The sequence below is a fragment of the Dreissena polymorpha genome, chromosome 5 (assembly GCF_020536995.1).
Source record: "Dreissena polymorpha isolate Duluth1 chromosome 5, UMN_Dpol_1.0, whole genome shotgun sequence".
NCBI lineage: Eukaryota > Metazoa > Mollusca > Bivalvia > Myida > Dreissenidae > Dreissena > Dreissena polymorpha.
The window spans coordinates 68,504,684-68,522,009 of NC_068359.1; positions in this window are offsets into that span (position 1 = coordinate 68,504,684).

Sequence of the window (17,326 nt, forward strand, 5' to 3'; positions counted from 1 at the left end):
GTGTGTTATTGTATTTAATATGTTCCATTAAAGATAATGTAATGAAGTTAATTTAGAACAACACGCGTAAACAATTTTGTTCAAAATGTTTAAAAAAAAAACTTAACTCTTTTAATAACTGTTTTGGTATAATAGCCGGCATTAAAGACCACACTAACATACGTAAATATAACATAAAACGTATTGTCAACGGCGAATGCACTAAATCACTATTCATTCACTAAACCACAATTTATTTCATGATAAATATGTTTTGTGCATCGACTCTGCAACTTCGGTCGTCGGAAACTATAACTTTATTTTTATTTTACAAATATATGAAAAAATACTTAACGTACCTGCTACTATTTAATAAGTAATTTTGTTTCGCTGTTAATCCTTTACTTTTATGCAAAAGCGATGTTTCACTTTAAACACAACCATACCAGATGCAAATGTGTTTATAAAGTATTTACTTAAATTAAGTACATGGTACGCATCCTACCGTGTTTACGTTGTCGTTAAAACTTTATGAGCCGTGCTGTATAAAAAAGGCATTAATACATGTGCGCAATGTGCTGTACCAGATTAGTCTCTGCAGTCCGCACAGGCTAATCAGAGACGACACTTAACGCCTTTAATTGATTTTTGCTATAAAGATACTTTCTTGAACGAAAAATATCATAAAAACGGGAAATGTCGTCCCTGGTTAGCCTGTGGGGACTGCACAGGCTAATCTGGGACGACACTTTAGTCGCATGCATTAAACCCATTTTTCACAGAGCAAGGCCCATATATTTACAAACACAACTGTGTAACTACATTGGTTGTCCAAAACAGCATACAATGTAAAATACTTTGATAACGTAATAATTATTTATACAGACGCAAAGAAAGTTTGATCGAATGCTTATTCATATATTTAAAATAAAATCAGAAATAAGACTTACGCAACCCTTGTGGATGATTGTATATAAACATTCCTGATTGTCGTATAAGTTTCCAGCATTTTGGTCGTATTTATATTAAATAGTAACAGTAAATATGCGTAGAGCAAAACCAAAGCATATAGTTCCAATTTTTTTAATGTCGTATACATGCTTATTTTATAAAAATGCCTGAACATATTGTTAGAAAATGCTTTTATACAAAATTAACTAGCTTCAAAGTGTGAATGTCGAAATTAATACAGAGAAAATGTGGCATGGTACTAAGGTAAACGCCCTATTCAAGTGTATGTGTATTTTTAAACAAACCTGGTTTTATTTTGCAGACACATTTTACAATTTACATTTTACAATTTACACATTATAATTAAACATGTTAATGCAACAGTGTTATTAAACGTAAGATTTTTTTTCTTTTTCAGTATAAGTGACATTAATTAAACTGCGCAGACATGAACCTGGTTCGTATATTGTTAGGCATGAACTAGTATTCAATAACGAAAACTCATGATGCGTTGAAATAAAACAGTTCAATAAATATTTAAAAAAGAATCAAATGTCTGTTTTACTCATTGATTTTGTAATTGTCTGATTTTGTTTCCAGTCAGAATTGCGTAATCGTCCCCCAAGAGCGTTTAAATGTCTATTACCTGCGCGCGTTGCTCGCAATCTAGAACCTCTTGTGGTTTTTGAAACACATTGCTGGGACACGACGGCTGCGACTCGATAACAGCGAAAAGCACACCCCAGATAATCAAAGCAACTACTCCTTTGCTGCACATTGCTGAAATCTTTTTACTTCGAGTTGAGCGTTTGCAGGTCCACACGAAGAGTGCGGGGTTACAGTCGAGATCTTGCTTAACAAATGAATCCTCCGTACGAAAGCATGTGACCATGCGCACATGATCAAAATTGTATGCCAAACAATGAGCGCCTTTGGGGAGGCACTTTTCGATACGAAAGGGGGCGTCTCATAAAAGACATTTTGCAAGGAGTTTACATAATTATTACATGGGTTTATCTAGGACGGTGTGACGAGAATAAATTAGCAGGATCGTGCACGAGATAACAAACACGTGACTCGGGATGACTTATGTAACTTCTCGAGTCCAATCAGGACAGGACTTACAAATGGATGTGCAACCAGACCTGACATACATTTTATAAAACATTTAAAAAATGTAATTCAATATCAGCAAACAAGCAAACGAGCGTAAAGCCTTTCGTGGCAGTCCGCATTTATTGTTGAGTGGTTTCTCGCACGACTGAAAGCTTTTGCATCAAAGGTAATACAATATGTTGGTGGCAGTTTTTTTCTGTAAGTATATAAATATTCATAGGTTATTACTTCACACGCAGTCGAATGTATTCATAATAAACAAATAAAATTGATACAAGATGAAATTTCTCTACAATTTGCACATGATAGTTGTGAGTAAACGAAGTCAGCAAATGTATTCGTTGAAACGAATGTTTAAGGACGTTCATAGTTGAATATTTCAATTAATGTTTCAATTATTTTCTAAATTTCTGTGAAAAATATACATGTATAAATTTAGTTTAAATAGTTGTATCAAGTTTGGAGTGAGTTGTGTACAATGTGTTTTGGAAAACTAATATATGTAACGTTTTCCGTTCTGTATTAAATATAATAACCTCGACTCAAAACAAGCTGGTTCCGAAGCGGATACACTATACATACATTACGTTTATATATATAAGTCAAATATTTCCTTCCAATTTGGGCAACCCTATTCCGGGAAGAAATTTCAATTTATGTTCACTGCTTTAAGGCACCGTTAAGGGGTGGTATACACAAGCATTTGTTGTTGACCCCCAAACGCATTCGCTGACGTGTTTGAAACCAAATGCAATGAGCCGTGCTCTGTGAAAAAGGGATTTAATGCATGTGCGTAAAGTATCGTCCCAGATTAGCCTGTGCAGTTTTCACAAGCTATAATAAGGGACGACAATTTCCGCTTTTATGGTATTTTTCGTTTGCAGAAAGTCTCTTCTTTGCAAAAATCCAGTTAAGGCGGATATTGTCGTTCCTGATAAGCCAGTGCGGACTGCACAGGCTTATCTGGGAAGACACTGTAAGCAAATGCATGAACCCCCTTTTCACAGAGCGCGGCTCATATAATAATTCCAAGAAAATCACTTCACGGCGGATTATTGGATTTACCTCAAACGACTTGACATTTGGGTTTACAGGTTACAGCAGATTACAGGTTCGCAGATGACATAAAGTATATCTTAATCGCGCATAGGAAACAATCGTTGGCGCTTTTTGGATCTAGTACCACTTTAGGGATTCAGTACCACTTTTGGGATCCAATACCACTTTTGGGATCCAGTACCACTTTTGGGATCCAGTACCACTTTTGGGATCCAGTACCACTTTTTGATCATGCTTGACTTTGTGCTCCTAGAAAATTATTGTGTCTTGTTCTGAGAAAACTGGGCTTAATTCATGTGCGTAAAGCGTCGTCCCAGATTAGTCCGCACAGGCTAATCAGGGACGACACATTCCGCTTTAATGGTATTTTTAGTTTCAAGGAAGTCCCTCCTTACCGAAAATCAACTTTAGGCGGAAAGTGTCGTCCCTGATTAGCATGTGCGGACTGCACAGGATAATCTGGGACGACACTTTGCGTACATGCATTATGACCAGCTTTCACAGAACAAAACACATTTATTTAAACGTGTTCATTTAAATTTAAAAATCTGGCTTGACGCGGCGCAGACTGTAAACAAAAATAAATCACTATATCATGTTCACTTAAACAAACACGTTTTTAGATGATAAAATCATCATAAACAATCCATTTTCCTTTGTTGGCATATGATTTCTCTAACAATTTGTACACTGTCCCATCTTATGTTAATGAATGCATAAGTCGCTAGAACGTATTCAACATATCACAAATTTAAAATAGTCGTTGCAAACAACACGATAGCATAGGCAATTCAGCGACAAATGTGTTCTTTTACGTTCAAGTATTTGAGACAAGAAGGTACATTATACCGTGTTGTTATGTTTTAAATATATACATATTGGAACGTAAGCGCCGTATACTAATGGACTCGCGTCATGCGAAAATGATTCCTATGCCATATGCCTGATGTGTGATATATCATTTAATTTGCTAGTGGATTCAATGCACATTACAACACCAATTAGAAACTTTTTTTAAAACAACTATGTTTTATAATCCAAACATATAGAGGATATTTGTTGGATTCAGTGGATTATCGATTTTAATTCACGAGTGATCATAGAAAATAATATTTACACGAGTGGCGCAGCCACGAGTGAATATATATTTTATATGATCACGAGTGAATTAAAATCGATAATCCACCGAACCCAACAAATTTTCTTTTTATTTAATGCATTTTTTCACAGTTTAATATACATTGTTAAAGGGTTTAGCTAAAGAATTTCGCTGGGAAAATGACGTCATTTCGTCAAAAAAATGACGTCATTTAACATAAATAGTGACAATTATCGATAATTTTCACTGATAATTTTCATTGTTTGAAACAGTGAAATTATCAGTTTTAATTCACTGATATTTCTCTATAAACCACAGGAAAGCATAAAATAAAATTGTTTATTTCCCATTTAGACTTATACATGATACTTTATATGTTTGTGTTCACAGTCAAATAAGGGACAGGGCGAGGAGTAATAGTTATAAAATTATTAAAGAATGATTAAGAACTGCAATGAAAATGCGCACTTTCACGAACAGTACTTGTTGTAAATTCGTCTTTTAAGTGAATTATTTTTAAGTACATGGAGATCTGTCATTTTGCAAATGCTGCATACATTTCATGATATTTGTAGTAGAACGTGTATGTTACAGGATGAAGTTTTGTAGAAGTGTTGTTTAATTGAACATTGGTCTTTGAAGTGCAGTTTTTTGTTCTAGGGCGAGCCCTTGAATCACACTGAAACTATCGGTTGGCATTTATATTGAGTTTCGGCACAAATTCTTATGATATAATAGTTACAATATAACGTGTTAAGAGCAGGAAAATAAACTTGATATACATGTCCGTTAAGAGTGATCATTAAACTGAAAATCACTTAAAGTGGCACAGCGCACAATTATGCGAACTTCATAAGCATGTCCGAAATAACACGCAAATAAATACTTCTTCTGAAAACACCGTATGAGATTTATCATTTTTTATACTGCAATAGTAAGTGTCGTTTAACCCATGTGACGCTTGTGCAATAATTCTCTCAAATTTTTGTTTCCTTAAAGACATTTTCGTAAAGTTATTTGCGCAATCAGTTTAGCTTCAGTGTAATTAATTAATCAAAAATATGCAACATCAAACAATACATTTTTTGTTTCACGATGCGGCAATAATTGTATGGCATACTATTAATATATGTCATCGTATTAGCTTTCGCATGCTGATTTATTTGTTTATTGTTTCTTGGATCTAAATTTTAAAAAAATCCATGTCTTTCTCTTGTGACTTATTTAATAATGTTCTTGTTTACGCAATGAAAACAAGGGCAAAAGTAACTGCATTACTTTGATTGTTTTTTGTTCGTCTGCAAAAAAAAACGCCAACAAGATTATGTGTAACTAGGTATGATTTTGTAAAATATAAATGTAATATAAACATGAAATCTTTATTTGTAAGTCTCTTCTTAACATGGAGAAATCTATTTCTATATATTGACTTTCGGTCGCTGGTTTCGAACTTGTTCAAACTATTATTAATATGAATGACGTCATAACCTTCAAAAGAAATAAATATAGCCTATTTATTATATACCTGTTTAATGCTTTTTAACAAAATACAGGTTGTATCAATAGTTGAAATAATCCCGTATTATGCTACTCGCTGTTTTCCGATTCCGTATTACCATACTAGCCGGACTACTTTCTTCGACCCATTTTATGACCTCACATAACGCGCACCGAAAATAGGAAACCCCTATTTTATATTACGAAATATATTACGTAGTATATCGTGTGACGTCATTTCTGTGACGAAACACAATAGTTTAATTTTAATTCTCTGGAATTTAAGGACATGTTGGACGTGGTGTTTTTTAACAGTAAACTGTCTGTTTAAAACGAATGCAAAACGTATTTCGGAGTTTGTGTTTATCACGCATAAATGTACATTTCGATAGGAATACAATACAATAGTGAGGTTTAAACTTAGTTTCGAAACAGACATGAGAGAAAAGAAGTGGAAGCGCATATCGTTTCAACGTTTTGTTATAAACATTAGGTTAAAGTTGTCACCTTAATTGTTTTAAACATTGGATTAACGATATCATTAAGGTAAGCGTGTCGGAAATCTGTGTTTTCCCGGTTCAAATGTTTACTCGTTAATTTAAATATACTGTATTCATACGCTTCTTAAATAAACTAGGGCGTACCGTTTTAGTCATTGTTTTGTCAGTTTTGTTAAAGCAAAAATACAATTGTTTAATGTTTTCGTTAATTGTTGTATAAAAGAAAAGGAGTATTACGCTAGTCAATTGCTTAAGAGTGTGTATCAGTCTCGTGGCTTGTGCCATTTCGCATCACACTCGAGGCTCTGCCTCTCGTGTTATATGTCCTCACATAAGCCATTCAACTGATACAAACTCTTGGAACAATTGACTGGCGTGATATTTCGTATGTATTGGTTTTTTAACTGTGCAATAAAACCGATTTGAGTGTGTGTGTTTTTCTTTACGACGCCTGTTTTTTGAAACACTTTGTGTATTAACCATAACGTTTACGCGTTTTTGTATTTGTTATCAAGTGGGGCACATCATGGTATATAGATATGCAAAAATCATAACATTTTATAAATTTTATATCGTTTGTTTTTTTAACTCACATACGAATTTTATTTTTTTAGGTTTCTTTGATGTTGTTATTTAATGACGCGTTTACATTCAACACGAATATTTTGCGACGAAACAAAGCATTATTACATTCATATTATAAGCAACAACGAAAGTGCCAATCGTACACCGATACCCAAGCAAAATCCCAGCCGCAACCAGTAATCATTAATGTGGTCGGGCTGTCACCATGCGCATAAAACAATCGAATGTTAGGTTCAAATATTGTAAATACATGTAGGTCTTACAATGGGGAGAAAGTGGTATCGTTCCTGTGCACAGGTTTACGTTGATGCCCCTTTTTCGTTTGCATGATAATGCTCTGCACAAAACTTTAGTATACACAATAAAAAAGAATAAAAAAATATAGACTAAACTGCACATCCCCTTTATGAGATCTACCTATTTATCAAGTTTAAAAAGATGAAACTGAGCTTTCATTCTTAGTTATTTTAGATATGCTCTGGGCAAAATGTAAGTTCATAAATTATCAATGGAAAATCTTGCAAATGTAATAACTCCAAAGTGCCTGATGGGAAATTCTTGTTTGTTTGACCCGGTGTCCCTTTTTACTAATACATATTTTCAAAATAGTTTGGTATCAATTCCACAAACAGCTGTTTGAGTTATATTGCGGGCAACATAAGTGCGCAATGACCGACGGAGTATCACAACGTGCGGAAGCTATATTCCTGGCTACAGTAACATAAATACATATCCGCATTTTAGTACGTTGTTTTTGTTAAAAAATATATTATACAAAGCAATCTCGCTACTTTGTCTAAAAACTGTTACAAACATTATTTACATAGTAAAAGCATGTATTAATCTAATTTTTTACGTATTTAATTTATCATTAGTGTTTTTATCTCATTTACCGAGGTAAGTGAACATATATCAGTTAGAAAATAAATGCAAAAATCATTTATAAAGCGCAATCATATTATTTTGTACGGCATTTGCCTTTTACCATACGCTTTTATCTCTTTTAAGCGTGATGACGTCGTTAATTTTACAGCATTAACAACAACATCAATTATATTTGCGGGAAATGTATCTTTCTCCTAATGTACACACATTCATTAAATTTATCTTGCCTTATATGAAAACAAACAAACTATTGCTTTACTTGCAATGACATAATTATGCAATTTTGATAATAAATTAAAAATGCAATTATAAAGGCGTCTAACTGATGTTTGCTTTCATTTTTAAATGCTTAATGAATCTTTCAGCGATATTACCATAAACGAAATTCTATTCTGAGGAAGAGTGAAACATGAATGAAAAGCATTTGAGCGAGTACGCATCTTTGACACAAAAACACTTTTTGGAGTTACGTGATCGTATTGTTTTCAATCTGCCTTTGCTCTGGATGTCCTCATACCATCCCATACAACACTTCATTACTTCAGAAATTATCTGTTTGATGCAATAATATAACAAGTTGGAGCGTGGACTCCGTCTTGTCTTGCATGCTCCAGTAGTTTGTTCAAACTTTAGTTGCTTTTTACAATTCAATGCAGTATCTTTTTATGTTTTCAATGCAAGTTTTCTGGACTATAAACTTACATATATTTAACTTAATCTTAAGCATGCGCTTCCATTACACTAGCAGTTTGCGACTAACGGGGCATTCTAAAATATTAAGATCGAAAGCACGCAAATGAGATTCATAAGATGCAGATTGAAAGTATACCTAAAACAAGTTATTATAGTCAAACAAAAATGTAGTGCAGATAGCTGCCTTAGTTTACCAGTCAAAGCATCGTCACCATACCTCGTATAGGCAACTGCATAAACATCATTTATCATTCAAACAAAATTTTAACATACACGATGGTGTTATGGGTTGTGATATTGTATCTTATGTTAATCTCGGGTTGCACGCCTGCGTATGTTTCTTTCCAAATATAGATTGTGTGTAGATTTAAACGTCAAAGGCCAGTATACAATACGATTGTACTTTTGAGATTTTGAACATCCTCTTCCATACATTAAATTCGTAAACGTGAAACCTTTACAACTCGAACTTCACCCGTAAGGGGAACCCTATACTCGAAATCTAAGCCTTTGCTTTCGGTAAGTAAATATCAAAACAAGGCAGCGACTTCAATACACAGTTTTCTACTTACACTATATGAACATTAAGACTGAAGTTTACCAACAGTTTATCTCACATCTAAACGGGAATTACAGCACCATTAAGTTGTCAACCAAATATAATGCAGGCAATATCGCTTTAGGTCCACGCATGATCATTTACAATTGAAGTTACAAAAGTAACAACAAAAACAATTAAACAACATACTCAAACACCAAAATACGTTTTTTCTAGGGTAAAAACACCCAATTACAAAACTGTCGATTAAAATAAACTACATTAAACAGCTATTCGTGTTGTATTGATTGTCCGTTCAATGCCCAGTGGCTTGAAGCATACTGTTGTTTGCCAACGAACACATTTCAATGTTACCGTTTAGAAATTAAGCAAAAGTGCAAACAAGGATACATTGAAAATAAGTATAAGTTCTTTGTTTTGCACAGTTCAAATAATTGATAGGTTTCCATGATAGGACATCTAATATGTTAACCATTTGTTTATCTATATAACTAGCGGAGACTTACAGTACTTGCGTTCACAATATCGAATTTAGTTGAGAAGATAGTGATGCTACTTTATTCTGTACAATAATATCATTTCACATGGATGTTGTACAACTGATAGTATCTCGTCTTTATAACGGAAAGCATTTGTTGGTTACAGCTTTAATACATATACACGGGTCTTTTATAACTGCTGAAAAATATAATCAAATAACCGACTGACATACAAATCAACGTTTCATTCATATAATTGATACATTAATGGTATATCACATTTGCATGTCGCACGTTCAGTTTGATTGATATATGTATTTTCTGGTTTTCAACTTACTTTTTTGAAATGTTTTTCGATTGAATGGTTTTTGGCATAGCTTTCTTACACATTTTGTGACCTTCCAAAATAGCCAGCTGACTGGTGGAGACGTTGTTCGCAAGATGATCTTAATTAACAATTAATGTACAATGTTTGGCATTGCATCGGCCTATTTGAGAAAATTTTTCTGATGAATTTTTATATTTTTTTTCATCATGAATATAAAACGAATATTTTAAATCAGACCTTTCTGGTCAGAGATTAACATTTAAAGATCGTTTTTCATTTAATGAGTTATTTATTAAAAGAAATAAGTATCCCTTTCATATTCTCCTCTAAATACAAGCGAGGAAAAAGTTTCGAATTAATGAAATACATCTCTTATTCGACAAGCAATGCCTTGCTACGCTCATACCTTTGATCACAATTGTATGAAAATTAATTAATAAAACTTATGTATTTCTTTGACAACGAATTTATATATTTTGTTCCACAAACATTTTCATTCAAATGATCTAGCAAAAGCTATGACTTTGTACGGATGTTTCATGATAATTTGACCATTTAAATGAGTTTCCAACTACCTCCATTGATTACATGACAATGAAATACTTCTAAATTAGAAGGCCCATCATGTTTAAGTATCATTTATCACTGTAGCACCGTTTGAAACGCTTTTGATTACCTGTGTTTTATGTATTTTATGCCGCCCCGTGGTAAACAAATCATATGGAGCATGTTAATGACATTAAATAGGACATGTTAAATCCTTTTATACAATATGTAGGTTCAAGGATCCCCAAATAACCTGAGTCGGTGACGGGCGAAAGTTCATTTATACTCTAAGATACATCAAAGAGAGTTGCAATATATTTTAAAGTGTTGACATTTTGAGAACAACAGCCAAACCGTTAATCACATGCTAAAGTTAACTTCTGTTCAGAACAGCCTAACGTAGATTAACATCAGAGTTTCAAGTGTCAAATATCGTCAGTTTTGCAATAAACTTGTAGTCATATGACACTTAAAACAGTGTCATTGGTATTGTGGAGCACACAAATACTCCTTTAGTTGTAGATATAAACACATTATGATATCAACCTGATGTCTGGAGATCAGTTCATTGCATGTTCAGTACAAACACATTATGATCATGATAATCATACAATCATGATAATTATTATACAAACACAAAACCCTAACCAAAGCCGCTCTTTGGTTCTTAGAACATTGCATTCAATTTATTGTGTGCATTTAACTTTTTAAAATAATCATTATAATATATTAACAAAATGACAGTTTACACAATACTTTTTTTTTTGCCTAAAGTCTAAACAGCAAGAATCAGTGTTCGATAATCAAATTTCTTGTTGTTAAAACACGAAGAAAACAGTGATTTTATTCGTCGAAAACAGACATTTGAAGCGTTATTTAGTTACACAATACTTATTGCGGAATCTTTTATAAAACTGTTTAATAAAATGCTCGTAAATGGGGGCGCAATACCAAGGGTTCGTGTGAACTGCACATCCCCGTAATGAGATATACCTTCCGTTTTTCGTGCTTGCGCGTTTACTCAATTATGGGTGTGTTTAAACCTTAATATGCGAGCTTAGACAAAGAAAAGTGAACATTAATCAGTGCAATTTATATAAAAAAAACTCAATTTTCAAGCGCAATCTCATATTTTTCTGAAACGTTTGCCATGTTAATAAACAACATTTTCTCTTATAGCGTTATTTGTTTGTTTTATTTTAGGTGATTTCAAGAACATAAACAAAGTCATAAATAATATCTGCAGGAAACGTCTGTGCATTTGTATATCTATACATATAGACATTCATTAATGACATATATGTATATATACGGCCTTATAAAAACAATTAATTTGTTTTGTGCGAACCTGCACGCGTCAAGATGATGTCATTTTATAAGTTCTATATGAATCTCAAAAAGTTATAAACATACAACGCATTATTTCTTAGGAAGAGTGACACATGGATAGCCAGCAGTTCGAGCATGTACGCATGCTTTCTTCACATTATTTTCAAGAGTCAAATGAACAGCCTATACTGCTTTCATTTTGTATGTCTTCGAACCATCGCATAGAACATATGATCAAGTTAGGCAGGACCGTCCGGATGCAGATGTGAGACGAGAGCGCCGATGGTGTTAAAATTTAATTGGCAAGATACAGGGCCGTTTTCTGCTGAAGTAAATGTTAAAGAAACAGTTGACTGAATGAAAATCCAAAGGCTATAAAAAGGAAAAAGTGTTTGTGGTAGAATAAGTATACATAAATGAAACAAGAAGTGATGAAATAATGTTAAACAATATATAGCAATTGGAAAATTACAAATATGTAATAAAAGATATTGTTTTTTGCGAGCAAATAAATGCCCGAATGGTATTTTTATTTCTGATGGCCAGACGTACATTTATGCTTTTGTTCTTATTTACGTTCATTACATCATTCTATTGACGAGCCTGCACGTCATTTTCAATCGGAAGCTAAGGTCAGTAAGTTAAGCAATGTTATATCTTTGTGTTTTGTCTCGTTTTTATTCAATATTAATTACACTGTTAAGATCGCTTCATTTTCGTTTTTGCTTAAAGGAACGATTCATTGCAGTTGTTGTGTTGTTGATATTTTAACCGACCTCGTTACCTACGAAAAATATTACATGCACGCTATATTTTGGAGTACAAAATCTGAAGTTGTTTATCCTTATTCAAAATATTAAAATAATCTAAAAAATATGCAAAACAATTTGCAGATTAATATCAAAATACTGTGATTTGACCCCATCTATTGCCGCCCAAATTCGCAAGGTTAATTGTTGGCGTCACAAAGTTGAACGATATCGCAGCCCTGATAAAAACACGACAGTTTTTTGCAGTACACAATAGAGTTATTTATCCGTTAAAACTGTTTAAAGTAACGTACCCCATTAATAAATATATTCTAAAAGTATGTTATCTCAAAATCAAATGCGACGAGATTCATTTCGTAAAAGAATTGAATATGAAAAAAAAAATGCAAACAATGTCAGGAACATATTCGTTGGAATTTATGGCATGTATGAAACAAGTGGAACTACGATAATTCAATCAAACTATCGTTACCTTCCACGTCTTAAGGGAATTCTGAACAAATTTTGCTTTTTTTCAAATGTCATTAGAGGTAATTGCTTAAATATATTTAATGATTTAATAGAGTTAGCTAATTTTTATAGTAAGAAAAACAGTTTAACAAAACAACCTGATGTCGCCGGTATCGTCAGGATTTGTTCGCGGATGCGCTACAATTCAGCCATGATAACTCTCATGACTGGTTGCGAAACATATAGCCTACTTTAAACTGTATCGAGCTTTTGCCAAAAACAGAATTGTTTTACGAACAAAAGTTGTTTATAAGTTTAATATTATTTCTATTTCGCCTGCCAACATAATACTACATCCGGGCATACCCCTTGCTGAACACGAAACCGACTGCGAGATGTCTTTTCGATTTGCTTAAATATTGTTAATTTGCGAAGGCCAATGAACTTAAAAATGATATCAGCGAGTACACCACATAGATTTGCATGCTCAAATAGTTATTTCAAACTGACATCGCTTACGTTTACGTCCGAAAATTTCACACAATATCCGATAATGTCCGGAATGTAAGTTTGGTGAAAATGATGTTAATGAAGATTCAAAATAGATAAAAATACTAATGTCATTCTATGAACGCACAGTTTGCTAATGCACCTTACAGTTTGTAAATAGGCGCACGTTTGATGAACAAATGTAATAACATAGTGATTAAGTGATTTAATGCTTTATGCTTTTTTATGCATTCACACATGAGAAACATTTGCATAAAATATATTGAATTTTAGATACATTTTACTTTTTCATGTTATAATTGTATACAAAATAATACTAATATTTTATGTTTATGTGTTCATGTTATCTGTATTAATACAATTATATGTATACAAGTAGTCGAACTTAAACTCATGCGAAACTACTATGCTCAAAAGTAATGTGCTTGTTGTCGGAAAGTAACTACACGAAACAACACCGCGTATTTCATGCACCGACGTACACATACGATATACCTTGTTACCATCAATGTTACCATAAATATTATGTAGGCTACCAATATCCTATAGAAATCAAAATTTTACGTCGATATCTAAGATAAACATGACATAAGCTGTGATTGTCAGCTTGAACCGGTACATATTGTGCTTTTTGCATTTAAACCGCATACAATGCATGTATGTACTCATATTAAGCTCGCGAACGATCACTAAAAATGCAATGTATACAAGTAACAACATATCGATTGCACAACTGACAGACAAACGTTTACAACTCAGATGTATGAAACTGGTGGTAAACTTGAATTAAATTTTAATTTTAATCTAATTTCTTTTCATTTCACGAGTTTGTATAATGTATACCTTCAAAGTAGTTGCAAATTGTTATACACAGTTCAAATATTTGATAATAATCATAATATATCGTGTTAACGTGTGAATACATTCAATTATCCATATAAACGGCGTTGAATTACAGTTAGTTCTGTTAACAACTATAGCTATTTTCGATGAAACGAATATGTTCATTACGTATTTTATACAAATTGCATTATCTCATCTAAATCACAAATAATTGGTACAAATGTGGTCATCCTCGTATTATGCCTCTGGAAGACAAACTATTTATAGTAATGTATACATAATAAAAAAATGAACAGAATATTTCATACAACTGCTTGGTGTATATTTCTACGTTTTCATATTTGAATGCCGTTCCATTCATCATGACATGCACGATTTGGAAAATGATATAATATAGCATGCAAACATGCTCGGATAAGGTGATAATTTCCTGTAATTATATATGCGCGTTTTTGTAATTAAAATTCGGAACTATAGGACAATACAACAAACTACGTTAAATATAATACTAATTTCGAATCATGGGCATGCTGCTAAACATATATTAACTCTTATAAAAATAGCCAACAAAACAACAAATAAGGTTTTAACCCGATCCTAAGCATATTCGCAACCTTAATACATATTTTTACTGTTAAATGCTGTTGGCTTTCATCATTAATAATATTAAATTCCTTTCTTAAAAGACTGCAGATCTCTTATCCTTAATATAGTAACGTATTGTTATTAATTATTCTTAAAAAAAGCTAATCTTCCCACTGCTACTTACATTATCACATTTGGTAAACAACTAGCATAGCCTTGCAAAAAATATCAATTACACTTAAGATTGAGTGATACTGTCTTTTAAAATGACCTACTTTTCACATCATTAATCCATCTTGACACAAGTCCTTGACACTATGGTATGTTTTTAGATGCATTTTAACTCATCATGTGTATGGAACATTCCAATGCGATGATTAGAGTTGCGTAGCATGTATTGTACTGTATTTTATTTGACATTTGTCACTTTTTAATAATAGAGTATTGCATTAAGATGCATTCTGTTTCTGTAGCTTGTTTATTTTTCTATATGAAAAAACAATGCTGGAGCAAAAGATAAACGTCTTATTGCTAACTGTTATCTGTCATAAAAATTTCGTGTTTGATTCTCGCACATAGAACGATTTTTAGTCAAACTCAAATTAACCAATCTATTTTTGAGTTCGTCTGAGTTAACTAGATTGCATACGATATTGAATAAGTGATCTCATTGATCACATTATTTTTATTAATAGTGATAAGTAGCGTTTTCTATATAAATACGTGTTAGTGTTCGTGTACTCAAATAAAAAGAAAAATGCGTTCAGATAAATATTGTAAGTGCAGTCCGTATGTGTGCTACAATCTTGATTGCTACAAAAGCGAATACAATTCAAGACTTTATACACTTTAAGCAATACTATTTTTACACGACTTCATAGTTCATTAAACCAATGCCATTGACTAAAAATAATTGTACGTTTTTGTATATTAATGTTTTAACATTTGCTTGTAAATGTCGTGAAAGGTAAGACTGCAGTAGATATGTATGTACATATGGCAAAGTTTAATTTTGTTTTATAACCTCATATTTATCTTCCAAATCTACAGGTATGTGTAATGCATGGTAACTAAGCGAGTTGTTTTTCAATTAAATCCGGCAATATAAGCGTCAATTTAATTTATATGCAATAACGAGTCAATTTAATATTTATCAGTAATAATACTCCGTTAATGCATAAACATACTAAATTTATGAGACGTGATGTTCATTTATCAGATCGAAAAGCTCAACTGCTTCTAGAAGTGATTGTTGGTAATGATATCACAAACGTTTCGTTTGAGAACGACGTATGTCTCATAATGCAAACTTTTAAATAGGAATGAAGTAAAAAACATACTTATATAAGACAAGATCGTGAAATTAAAAACATATTGAATAACTGAAATACGTTTACATCTAACAGCATGCCAATACAAAAAGCGTATTCCCAGAGGAAAAAGCAGTTATATAACTGATCAAACGTATATTGATGCGAAGACACGATGTGAATTTGTTCGATTGATTTCAATTCAAAGTCTCACCGAAAACACCGCTTACTGTTGTACTATTTACTCTATAACAGATGATATTTAGACATTTGCCTAATACCCCCAATACACCGACTCCGTTCGAAGTACGTTCTGAAAAATGTGTCTAAACGGGCTCGAACTGTGTGAGAACGGAGTGATCGTAGTAGCAACGTGTACGAACTGTCTTCAAACTTTGTGGACGCCCTGGAACGGGGTTGAACGGGAGAGGTGTTTCAGAACTTTAAGCCTAATCAACATTTTCTTCCGATCATCCCGTTCTACAATTAAACGTAGTAACAAGGTACTGGAAACGGAATTGACGTACTAAGAACGGATAGGTCCTATTAAGGTCGAGTTAGGAACATGCCAGAACGAAGTGTGATCGGACCGAAATTACCTGTGCGATGCCACACAGATCGAGTCCGTTTCTGGTCCGTCCAATCCGTTCTCAGACAGACCGACCCGTTCGCACTACGTCTCAAATACGATCTTGTTTCGTGAAAATAAATAGAAACTAAAATATAAGTTCTTACAACGTTTGCAACACGTTCTGCGAGTTATCAGTACGTTCTTAGTACGTTGTACTCGTTTTAAGGAGTTTGCAGTAGGTTCCAAGTACACTGTACTCGTTTAATGCAGTTGTTACAACGTTCAAACCGTAAATACAATACGTTCAGACAATGTGCATATTAATAGAGGTTGTTGTCTCAAAATTCATCATTTGTGATATTAAGTTGAAACATGGACATCTTGGAGCTCTTAATTTTGTAAATGTTGGCTTTGTGCAATTTATGCTAGAAGCACAGCAGCCATATACTGTTTTGTTGGGACGAGAAAGAAGGCGGAGACGACACAGAACTTGTTGGGTGAGAAATTTTGCGGAATTATTTCTGGAGGCATTAGAAATGTACGTCTGGTCGGCTCAAAGCGTGAAACATGAATGAGAACTGGCAGGAACGTACTTAGTTTTTTAATCGCCGTGCAGAAAATGGCTGCAACTACGTCCTAAACGTATTAATAACGTAGTATGACGGAGTGAGAACTGCCTTTG